This window comes from Molossus molossus, unplaced genomic scaffold, assembly GCF_014108415.1.
Source record: "Molossus molossus isolate mMolMol1 unplaced genomic scaffold, mMolMol1.p scaffold_m16_p_10, whole genome shotgun sequence".
In the NCBI taxonomy this organism is placed as follows: Eukaryota; Metazoa; Chordata; class Mammalia; order Chiroptera; family Molossidae; genus Molossus; species Molossus molossus.
In genome coordinates, this window is record NW_023425345.1 from 39,884,916 (window position 1) to 39,897,719 (window position 12,804).

The 12,804-nt window shown below is 40.9% G+C and overlaps 1 pseudogene; it reads right to left on the minus strand.

Annotated features, from left to right (window-relative positions):
- Nucleotides 1–1,246: 1,246 nt before the first annotated feature.
- On the minus strand, nucleotides 1,247–3,188 carry LOC118623684 (annotated as a pseudogene).
- Nucleotides 3,189–12,804: the final 9,616 nt, after the last annotated feature.

Here is a 12,804-nt window from a genome sequence, read left to right on the forward strand (position 1 = left end):
CATTTTTCTTAAGATAAAGCAGGAGGAAGAGAGGGGGGAAGACAGAGAGAGAGAAATATCAGTGTGAGAGAGACACATTGACTGGTTGCCACTCACATGGCCCCGGGGGGCCGGGGTGAACTGCAACTGAGGTAGGTGCCCTTAGTGGGAACCAAATCTGGGACTCTCTCATCTGCAGGCTGATACTCTAACCACTGAGCCAAACAGGCCAGGGCTCCTTCTTTTTCTTAATGAAATAGTGTTTGATTTAATACAAAGAGAGTGTATTGTTGAAAAATAGTACACAATAGGATGAGTATTATAATATTAAATGTATTTTGATTATTACACCAAATTACTTAAGCTTTACACTTGAAAACAAATGCAGAGATTTGTTTTTGTTTTTAAATATGTTTTTATTGATTTTTGAGAGAGAGAGGAAGGGGAGAGAGATAGAAACAACTATGTGAGAGAGATACATCCATCAGCTGTCTCCTACACGCCTCCTACTGGGGATCAAGTCCAAAACCTGGGCATGTGCCCTGCCTAGGAATCGAACCAGGACCTCTCAGTCCATGGGATGATGCTCAATCCACTGAGCCACCTCGGCGGGGCCAGAGATTTGTTTTTTAAATGATTTGCTGAAATCATCATGAAATGCATGTTTTACACAGGTAAATTATCGTATCAAATTTTATTGCTTTACTTTGTTAAAATAATGTTTTCTTCGGTAATATGACCTAAAGAGTTATACACTTATTTTCCACCCATTCTCAGGTATTGAGAACTAGAACTTTTAGATTTTTCTAGAGAAAATTTTATCAATTTCTATCTAGTTTAGCAGCTTAGATCTGAATCTATCTATCCTATAGAATTTCCGACTATAACAGATGTTCCTCTGACTAGTGTCAGAAAATAAAGATTTAATAGGAATATAAAATAGCCATTTCTGTTAGTAACACTCCACGTGCTGAGAAAATGAAACTTCTGTATACCTTGAACTTAGAATAATGCCTTTATAGAACTTTTTAAAAAATCTGTTTTTGAGAAAATATGGATGTATTTCTTTCCAAATTAAAAAAAATGATTTTCTGTGTCTAAGTTAAGCAGACATGAAAGATAAAATAGAAAAGATCTACCCCAAAATCTATGACTAAGGACTTAAATAAAGTACTTCAATGCTTTGGTGATTTACTCTGCCCAAAAGGCATAACAGTTTAAAATTTTATACCAGCGACACCTGGGAGGGATCCCATTCCTGCAGAAATCAATATTCTACATCAATATGCTTTGCAATAGTGTTCAGCTGGGTATTTGCAGCTCCTTCATACATTATAGCAATCTTTGCATCTGGGAAGTGTTTTTCCACAAGGTAATCTTGGTGAGTCTATCCTGTGCCTCCCACCCACTTAATACACTTACTTGTGAGTCCTGCAATCTCTAATGCACTGTATTTGGCCACTGATGCTTCTTTCATGAATTACTTTCCAGTTTTTAAAAGCCTAGCAGCGTTGTATGTTAGTAATCTTGCAGCTTCCAGCTGGGTAGCCACCTGCCACTTGGTGTTGGAGCCCCTGAAAATCAAATATTCTTTTGCCAAATTGTATCCAATCTTTAATATATGGGTAAATGTATCATCTTTGAGCCAGTCCCAGCATCTGCAGCCATTCCTATTCTACCTTTGTTAAAGGCTCTCTGTGGCATACTTAGAGCCATGCCCAATTTGTCCCAGGATATTGGGTTCTGGAATCTGGACATTATTAAATGTTAATGAGCAAGTAAAAGAAGCTCTGATTCCCAGTTTTTTTCTGCTTTCCCTATATGAAGGCCTTCAGTATCATGATCTACTAGGAAGCAGGTAATTCCTTTATACCCAGTGGTACAGTCTACATTTACCATCACCAGGAAGAACTCTGTGTACGTGGCATTGCTGATCCACCTCTTTGACCCATTGATAACATAATAATTTTCTTTTTTATCAGCTCTAGTCTTCTAAGCAAATGAATCACTCACTACCTGCTCCAGCCTCTGAAAGGCAGAAACTTCCTGTTTTTTCTGTAGCTCAATTGGTTAAATAGGTAGACTTGTTTTTCTGTTCTGTTTTCTAATTAGTTCTCTAAGTACTGTGTCTAAATGTCAATAACAAAGCCACAAATGCATCAACTTTGGCTAATTTCTCTGTCACTAGGAGAAAGAAGAAAAATAGAGCTCCTGTTCCTCCATATTTTGTGTCAATTTTGACAGCCATCAACCCTTGTTGAAATAATCCTTGCATTGTTGATTTCTACATTTTTGAATTTTCAGCCATTGCTGAAACCAAAGGAGCAATTTGTTCCTGGGCAGGTTTTTTAACTGTGCTCTTTATCATCATCTCCTCATCTGTAAATGTTTGCTGGGGCGCAGGGTAGCCCCCCTTTTTTGTTATACTGGGTAGAGCTTCTGACTGAGAGGATTTTAGGACATAAAGGAGCCTTCCAAGAAGACAGGCATGTTAGGAAGATTTCTTTTTAGCAGCACGCTGCCCCTCAGCAGCCGAACAGCCGCTCCCTCCGTTGGTGCCACAGGCCTGGTGGTCTGTCTTCTTGCTGGGGCCTCTGATATGCAGGGAAGGCAGCACTATGCAGTTTCATCTGAGTGACTGTCAAGGTCAGACTACTCCTGGTTTGTCCTCGTACCAGAGATACTATTTGAAATGTTTTGTGCCTTTTTCCCAGTTGATCATCAGAACATAAGATTACGTGTAGCTACAGATAATTCATTGCCGCGTCCTCTTCCAACCACATTGTGTAACAAAGTCCGGATATGGAGAGGAAGCTTCAAGGAATGCATCTTCTAGGAAGAGGACGTGGCATGGGGGTGGGATTAATTGGTATTATGGGAATTATAATATTGGGAATTATTATTCTACTATATGACTAACCTGGGAATAGCAAACAAGATATCTGAAATCATGCCTCTGCAATTAAATTCTGACGAAACTCCAGCTTCCCCTGAAACAGTCACCACTGCATGTCCAGACTGTCTTAATAATTTACTAATTCAATTAGGTAAAAGGTTTCCCCCCAAAAGTCCCTAATAAACAATTCATGGATGAATTGTGACAGGTAGAACTAATGGAGGCACCTTATACTCCTGTGCCTCCTCCCCAGATAGAATAAGAATAGTTAACAAAGACGGACTACACGTTCCTTACGCAAGCTCGCCTTCATGGAACGTTTGGCATGCCAAGGTCCCCCTTGGTGTTTACCCACAAGGGAACAAAAGAAATCTCAATCATCACAATTGAACAGGTTTTATAAGAAATGTTGTTCTGAGTTAGCTAGGGAGGTCAATCAAAAACTAGCTGATCTAAAAACCCAGAACTAGATCAACTATTAATCTCAAAGGGCCTATAGAAAATTCTGTCTCACCTTACAGGTTACTCTACTCCCTTCTTTATATCTATAAACACAAAAAGATATAAATTAATTCTGACAAAAATGAAACTAACATCCTGGTACTATGGAATGTAACTCCTTGCTTCTTTAACCTCAAATGTTCAATTTATGCCAAAAAAGAAAGTATAGAAGCACATAGAAACTTGCAATAAATTGGAACAGTGTTACACTTCCTGAGTCACGTAGTCATCTGTCTCCTAGGGCCAACACCTCACCCACCTTCGGGACCCCCTGGACCCCGCTGCTGCTAGACTGCGGCAAGATGGAAAGCATCTGAATTATGCCTAGATTACAAAGAGTCTATAAAGCATTCTCAGTGTAACACATCAGTATCAGCCATAAGTTTCTGGAATACTAATAATAAAGTAATAAGTAGCACTATGAGATGAAGGAACATTGGCTAACTTGAAAAGATAGTTTCAGGGTATCTCACAACCAAGCCCTGTACCTTTATTATTGCTTTCCTTTTATTTTTTAATCTCATTGACCTCATTTTTATCATTGACAGTATTATGGATACCCCCATCCTGCCTATCATTGATGCTTTTTTTTCTTTTATTTATTTATTAATTTTTCTCTTTATTGTTGAATGTATTACTGATGTTCCTCATTTTTCTCCCATCGAGCCCCTCCTCCCCACTCCTGCCCTCCTCCTCCTCCTGCCTTTTCCCACACTGATGTCTGTGTCCATTGGTTATGCATATATGCATATAAGTTCTTTCGTTTATTTCTTCCCAGCCCCCAACCTCCCTTCCCTTTGAAGTTTGTCAGTCTAGCAACCAATTTGTACTTCTTAATCCCTTCACCTTTTTCACCCATTCCCCCATCCCCCCTCCCATCTGGCAACCAACAAAATGTTCTCTGTATCTATGAGAATGTTTCTGTTCTGCTTGTTCATTTTGTTTGTCAGTTCAATTGTTGATAGATATGTATTCATTGCCAATTTGTTTATTCATATATTTTATCTTTTTCTTCAAAAAGACCCTTCAAGATTTCATATAATAACAGTTTGGTGGTGATGAACTCCTTTAGCTTTTCCTTGTCTGGGAAACTCTTTATATGGCCATCTATTCTAAATGACAGCTTTGCAGGATAGAGTAATCTTGGTTGTAGGTTGTTGCTTTTCATCACTCTGAATATTTCTTGCCACTCCCTTCTGGCCTGCAAAGTTTCTTTTGAGAAATCAGCTGACAATCTAATGGGAACTCCCTTGTAGGTAACTAACTGCTTTTCTCTTACTGCTTTTAAGATTCTCTCTTTGTCTTGAATTTTTTGCATTTTGATGATGATGTGTCTTGTTGTGGGGCTCTTGGGGTTTATCTTATTTTTTGGGACTCTCTGTGCTTCCTGGACTTGTATGTCTGTTTCCTTCACCAAGTTAGGGAAGTTTCTGCCATTATTGTTTCAAACAGGTTTTTGATTTCTTGTTCTCTCTCTTCTCCTTCTGGCACCCCCAAGATGCGAATGTTGGCACACTTGAAGTTGTCCCAGAGGCTCCTTACACTATTCTCATTTTTTTGGATTCCTTTTCCTTTTTGCTGTTCTGATTGGGTGTTTCTTGCTTCCTTATATTCCAAATCAATGGTTTGCTTCTTGGCTTTACCTTCTCCACTATTGAATCTGTGTAAATTATTCTTTATTTCAATTAGTGCTTCCTTCATTTATGACTGTGCATCCTTCATTTCTGACTAGTCCTTTTTATGCTCTTGAGGCCCTCACTAAGTATGCTGAGGTTCTCACTAAGTTCATTGAACATCCTGATAAGCAGAATTTTGAACTCAGCATCTGTTAGGTTGCTTATCTCCATTTCGCTTAGTTCTTTTCTTGGGGTTTTGTTCTGTTCTTTCATTTGGGACCTGTTTCTTTGTCTCCTCTTTTTGGCTGCCTCCCTGTGTTTGTTTCTGTGTGTTACTTAATGAGAGGTATGGGGCTAGCTGAGACCAGATGCTGCTTGTTTGAAAGAATTTAGGAAAACCTGAAGCAGGATCCAAGATAGGCCAATCCTATGGTAAAGCAAGTGGCAACAGCTTGGGTGGGCCTGAAAGTTGGGTGAGGCGGAGGCCTCAGGGAGTCACCAGGGCGGGTCTACCAGTGTGAGCCAGGTTGCTGGAGTCCCAGATATGGCAGCTCTCTGCTGCCCCAGGGAAGGGCTCACCAAAGGAACAAAGGCCTCTGACAGCACATTTGTCCTGGAAAAAGCCCCCTCTCCAGCCCGTCTGCCTCCACCCCTCCTACCAGTCTGGTGTGGCTGCTTCTTTAATTCCGTAGCTGTAGGACTTCCATTCAGCTTGATTTCAGGTGGTTTTGAATGATGGTTGTTCTGTATTTTAGTTGTAACTTTGATGTGGTTGTGGGAGGACACGATACCATGTTCACCTACGCTGTCATCTTGACCGGAAGTCTTATCATTGATTCTTTTTTTTTTTTTTTCATCCTCACCCGAGGACATTTTTCCATTTTTTGTACAGATAGAGTGGGAGGGAGAAAGAGGAAGAGAGAGAGAGAGAGAAACATTGATGTGAAGGGACACATCGAGTGGCTGCCACCCGCACGACCAACCAGGGCTGGGGACAAACTGCAACCGAGGTACGTGCCCTTAGCGGGAACCGAACCCGGGTCTCTCTAGACCGCAGGCCGACGCTCTAACCGCTGAGCCAAACCGGCCGGGGCTTATCATTGATTCTTAATAAGGAGATTCCCTTTATATATATATATATTTTTTTTTTCCCCTCACTTCCTCCTTCCCTCCTGCTTTCCCTCCCTTCCTTTCTTCCTCTCTGCCTAATTAAAGCTCCATAAATAATGGACAAGCATTAACTTTGTAAACATGGCATTTTCTTAGTACATTCGTTTTAAATTATATTTTTGTTTAAAACTTCATTTTATTTTGCCATTTTCTCCAGGCTACTTATTAAAAAAAAAATGTTTACACATTTTTTCTTGGATGAAACATGAGTTTCTCCTTGTGGAGCTAACTAGTTTTAAACCTTAGAACAGCAGTGACAGTGTTGACGGGTCTCTGACAAGATGAGCTGGAGTACAGAGGTGGTTTCATCAGCCTTAGAATGGAGGCTTTGGAGAGTCAGCATGTGGAGACGTCCTGAGTGCTATCTCAATACCAGCAATGTCACTGGCAAAAATAAGGTTCATGGCTTAAATAGGAGGAAACACCTGTTGACCTGACGTCTGGTTTTGCTCTTAGGGAAGGGTACATACCAATATGGAAATGTTATAACTTTCTGAACTTGCCCTGGATGTGCCTCTCTCACATCGATATTTCTCTCTCTCTCCCTCCCTCCCACTTTATCTAAAAAAAATCAATGGAAAAATATCCTCGGGTGAGGATTAACAAAACAAACTTTCTGATCTTGTATGTCTACAAACTGCAGGCTGCTGTCTAGGGCCTGTGATTGGGCCTTATGATATAACTGAACACAATGACTCTTGTGCACAGCACATTTATAGGGTAGCACTGTGAGGCAGCAGGAGTAGCCATGGTAACAGCTGCAGGATGGGACCAGTGTCTATGCTAACAGCACACTGTGGGACATGACAGTGGTTCAGCAGAGGTTTAGGTCTGAAACCCTAAATGTTCCAGAGAGAAGTTGGTCTTAGTAGAGCAATTTTGTCTAGAAGGACAGAATGTGGCAAGTCTCGGGGCAGCCATCATGAAGTATCTGAAGGAGGTGGCAGATAGACATTGATTATGAGGCCGCTGGGTACAGCTCTTACATGTATCATTCTCTGCATAAACTGACTTTAGGTGAGCCTTCTGCTCTTCTTTATGTTGAACTAAAACTATAAACCATGGCTTGGTGGACGTATTGGTGGCTTCTTCTAGGAAGGGAGGGAAACCTGTGCATGATATTCTGTCATGCCTTTGCACTAAGGGTTATACCAAATGGATACAACTTTTTGGAGATAAAGTTCCCTTTAGGATGCCTTCAGATGGAGCCAACACATCTATCAGTTGAGAAACTGGTGTCTTAAGCAAGGAGTTGGTTATAGTGTTGAGGTCAAGAGGAGAACCGATTCGGGAATTCAGATTTGGCAGTTAGCAGCATATAGGTGGTACCTAAAGCCACTAGTATAGAATGATAAGAAAAAAGAGGTGAGGGTTGAATGTGAAAAATACCAATATTTACAGAGAGGTAAAGGAAGAAGATCAGCCATGGTCGGTTTGGCTCAGCGGTTAGAGCTTCAGCCTGTGGTCCAGAGAGACCTGGGTTCGGTTCCTGCTAAGGGCACGTACCTTGATTGCAGTTTGTCCCCGTCCCTGGGAGGCAGCCACTCGATGTGTCCCTTTCACATTGATGTTTCTCTCTCTCTCCCTCCCTCCCACTCTATCTGAACAAAAAATGGGAAAAATATCCTTGGGTGAGGATTTTAAAAAAAAGGAAGAAGATCAGTAGTGGAGGCTGAGAAACAATCATGAAAGGGTTGAGACAAAAGTCAGATAAGGGTGGTGTCACAGCAACCAAGGGAAAAGAGGTTCATGGAGTGCTATAGAGATTAAGGACTAAAAAATATATTGGAATTTTCAACCAAGAAGTCCTTGCAATGTCACAATGACCTGGGGATCACACTTACATTGAAGTTGGGGTGCAGGTCAAATTGTTGTGGGCCCAGGAAATGAGCTGTGGAGAAGTAGAGGTTTGTATGGACTTTCCTTCAGGAGACTCAGCCTCAGAGATAGAGTGGCAACTAGAGCAGAACCTATATAGTGAAGGAAGGATTTTATTTTTTATTTTTCCCCAAGAAGTTATAAAAGTGAAGCTTCTGAGTATAGTTTCAGAGTACCTAAAACCAAGATCGGTGTCCAGCCGGTGTGGCTCAGTGGCTGAGCGTCGAACCATGACCAAGAGGTCACTAGTTCAGTTCCCAGTCAGGGCACATGCCCAGGTTGTGGGCTCAATCCCCAGTGAGGGGCATGCAGGAGGTGGCCAATTGTTGTTCTCTCTCATTGCTGTTTCTATCTCTCTCTCTAAAATCAATAAAGAAAAAAAAATTTAAAAGATAGGGAAGAACTGCACTGGATGGTTTGGCTCTGCGGTTAGAGCGTCAGCTCTCAGACCAAACAGTCCCGGGTTCGATTCTGGCCAAGGGCATATACCTCAGTTGTGGTCCATCTCCCTCCTCATTTGGGGTCATGAGGGTGGCAACCAGTTGATGTGGCTTTATCACATTGATGTTTCTCTCTCTCTCTCTTCCTCCCTCTCTCCATCCCACTGTATCTGAAGATAAATGTAAAAATCTCCTTGGGTGAGGATAAAGAAAAAAATAAAAATAAAATAAAATAAAAGATAGGGAAGAACTAGTAAAGAGGAAGTAGTCAAAGTGTAAAAACAAAGGCAATTGATGGAAGTGGGAGTAGATAATAAAAGATACAAGGGAAGGATGGTAGCCAGACTCCAAGGTGCCCCAACGATCTGTGCTCCAGGTATTCACACACTTATGTCGTTCCCTCCCATGTTGTACCAGGGATGGTCTGGTTTGTGTGTCTGGTTGAATATGGCAGAAGTGACGCTATGTTGCTTCTGAGATGAGGATATAAAAGATACTGTGGCTTCCATCTTGGTGGCTTGTACCCACCCACCCACTCCATTCCACCCCATCATTCACTCTGGGGGAAGCCAACTGCCGTTTCATAAGGAAGCCTATGGAGAGGCACACATGGCAAAGAACTGAGGCTTCTTGCTGACAACCGGATGAGTGAAGCTGGAAGTAGATCCTTGGGCTCGGTTAGCCATCAAGTGACTGCACCCCTGGCTGACATTTTGGCTGTAACTGCATGAGATTCTCTGAGCCAGACATACTCAGCTAAGCTGTTCTCAGATTCCTCACCACCTGAGATGATGTGAGATGATAAATGTTTATTGTTTCAAACAGGCAAGTCTCAAATAATGATGCAGTGTAAGGAAGGGAAAAGTTTTCCTCGACCCTCTTAAGGTCGCTGGCTGGGTCTGAAAAATGAAACAGACAGAGACAGATCAGCAGGAGAAAAGCAGACAGATTTATTTAATAGAAGTTTTACATGACACAAGACCCAAAGAAACAGTTAAACCTGAGTATTTCATGCTAAGTTTGGTAAAGGGTGGACAGTGTTAGAGAAATATGATAGGTTGAGGAATGTGAGGTAATTGTAAACTGGGGACACTTAGCAAGAACTCTTTGTTTGGATTTTTCTTGGCATCCGTTGGTCTTTGGAGATAAACATGGTGCTTTCCACTGGGTATAGGGCGGGCACCTTGACATGAGGGTTTATGACCCGTTTCAAAGGAGAAGGGCAGGGTCAGCGTGACCTTGCTTCTGCTGTTTTTCACACTCCTTCAGCTTAAAATATGTGATATGCCAATATGCCATATTTGGTGGTAGCATATCCTGAACACTAACAATAGGTTGAATGGTAAAGAAATCTTAATTTCTACTTTCTTGATTCCCAATGTGCTAATTTTGCTAAAACGATGAAAATAAGAAAGTTATTTTCAGATCGATAATGTTGATTTTTTTTTTTAATCCTCACCTATATGAACAAAAAATGGAAATATGTCCTCAGGTGAGGATAAAAAAAAAAAAAGCATGAACAAATACCCAAATAGTGAGAAGTTAATTATCCAGCAGAGGAAAAAAATGATGCATGCGAAAAACCCATGCATGCATGAAGAACAATCTAAGAATGTATCAAACCAAAACTGTGTTCAAAGCAAAAATCATGCTTGCGTGACGAGCGGTAGAGTCTACATTAAGACAAATGAATACCCTTGATCACAGAACAAGAAGAACTTCTTCTTGCAAGTGGGCATAACTGCCAAATGGGATCATATAAAAGAAGTATGAAGGGCAAAGTAATTTCCAAGTTACAACCAAGTGGAACTGAAGCTGATTCTTGGAGGTCTGCTTCACGTTGTGCAAGAGAGAAGTGCTCCCCTTTAACCATCTATGATGAGTATGAGAATCATGCATAAGAAATTATTCTGCCAGTGGATGTGACTTATCACAGTAGCAAACATGGAAATTTTTCAGTCATTTCCATTATTTATCTCAGATCTTTACTCTTTTATTTATTTTAGGAAGGACTTATGTGCAAACCTTTGTACAAAGTTTAATATGCCTTTGAAAAGTGTTTCTTTGTTTTAACCAAAGAGTTTTTAATCACTTTCTATTCCCCTATATTGTATTTTGAATTTCACTCGTTTGGGGTGGGCTGGACTATTGTGACAACCTGGAGCTTGACTAGATCATGGGTCTAGGCAAAGGTGACGAGATGAACAGGCCCGGCTGTCAGTACAGAGAAAGGGCTAACCCTATGGGCAAGGCATGGCTTTCATGGCTTCCTGTTCAAAATCTGTAGGGAAAACTACAGTACTTGGAAGTGGAAGACTTCAATTTGAGTTCTGGTTTTACTATTTAGTAGCTGTGTTATATACTGAGCAAGAGACTTTACCTCTCTGGGTCTCAATGTCTCCTTCACAAAATAGAGCTAAAAAAAATCCTCCCATTATTACAAACTGGAATTTTCTGAAAGGTCGAGTGAGGCTCACACTGAATATATGTGAAAGCCATTTTTACTCTTTAAGGTATGATCATCATTCCTTCTTACCTTGAGAATCTTGATGTTCTTGGCAAAAGCTCAGATAGGCTTTAAATCTTTAAAAAACTTTTTAAATCTTCACCCAAGGATATGTTTTTATTGACGTTTAGAGAGAGAGACAGAGAGTGGGGGAGAGAGAGAGAAACATAGATGTGAGAGGGAAACATTGATCAGCTGCTTCCTGCATGCTCCCAACCAAGGATAAAGCCTGAAACCCGGGCATGTGCCCTAACCCAGAACCGAACCAGGAACATTTTGGTGCATGGATGACACCCAACCAATTGAACCACACTGCCCAGTGCTATTTTACAAACCTCTTTATTTATTTATTTTTTAATTTTATTTTTTTATTAATTAATTTTTGTTACAGATGTTTCTCCTTTTTCCCCCACTGATTCCCCCTCCTCCTCCCTCCCTGCCCTGTCCCCAGCTTTGTTGTCCATGTCCATTGTTCATGCATACATGCATATAAGTTCTGTGGTTCATCTCTCCCCCACCACCCTCTCTTCTGGGGATTGTCAGTCTGTACCCCACTTCCACGATTCTGGGACTACCCCATTCCTCAGACTGTTATGTTCATTATATTCCACAAATAAGTGAAATCATATGTCTTTCTCTGTTTGGCTTTTTTCACTTAGGATGATACTTTCCAGGTCCCTCCATGTAGTCTCAAAGGACAAGAGATCTTTCTTTCTTACAGCTGCATAGTACTCCATTGTGTATATGTACCACTGCTTTTTTATCCATTCGTCTACTGATGGACACTTGGGCCGTTTCCAGATCTTAGCTATTGTAAATAGTGCTGCTACAAGCATGGGGGTACACATATTCTTTCTGATTGGTGTTTCAGGCTTCTTAGCATATTTTCCTAGAAGTGGGATCACTGGGTCAAATGGAAGTTCAATTTTTAACTTTCTGAGGTAACAGCATAGTGTTTTCCACAGTGACTGCACCAGTCTGCATTCCCACCAGCAGTGTACTAGAGTCCCCTTTTCTCCACACCTTCGCCAACATTTGTCATTTGATGATTTGTTGATGGCAGCCATTCTGACAGGTGTGAGGTGATACCTCATTGTTTTAATTTGCATGTCTCTGATGATTAGTGATGTTGAGCATTTCTTCTTATGTCTCTTAGCCATTTGTATGTCCTGTTTGGAGAGGTGTCTATTTAGTTCCTCTGCCCATTTTTTAATTGGGTTCTCTGTCTTCCTTTTGTTGAGTTGTATGAGCACTCTATATATATTGGAAATTAACTCCTTATCTGATATATCATTGGCAATTATGCTCTCCCATACAGTGGGTAGCCTTCCCATTTTGATGATTGTATCTTTCGCTGTGCAGAAGCTTTTGAGTTTGATGTAGTCCCAGGTGTTCATTTTCTCCTTTGTTTCTATTGCCTTAGGTGATGTATCAGTGAAAATTCTGTTGTGTATGATGTCTGAAATTTTGTTGCCTACAGTTTCTTCTAGGATTTTTATGGATTTATGAGTCACATTTAAGTCTTTTATCCATTTTGAGTTTATTCTTGTGTAGGGTGTAAGTTGATGGTCTAGTTTCATTTTTCTGCATGTAGCTGTCCAATTTTCCCAGCACCATTTATTAAAGAGGCTGTCCTTACTCCACTGTATGCTCTTGCCACCTTTGTCAAATATTAATTGAGCATATTGCCTTGGGTTTATTTCTGGGTTCTCTGTTCTGTTTCACTGGTCTATATGCTTGTTCTTGTGCCAGTACCAGGCTGTTTTGATTACAGAGGTTTTGTAGTATAACCTGAAATCTGGTAATGTTATCCCTCCA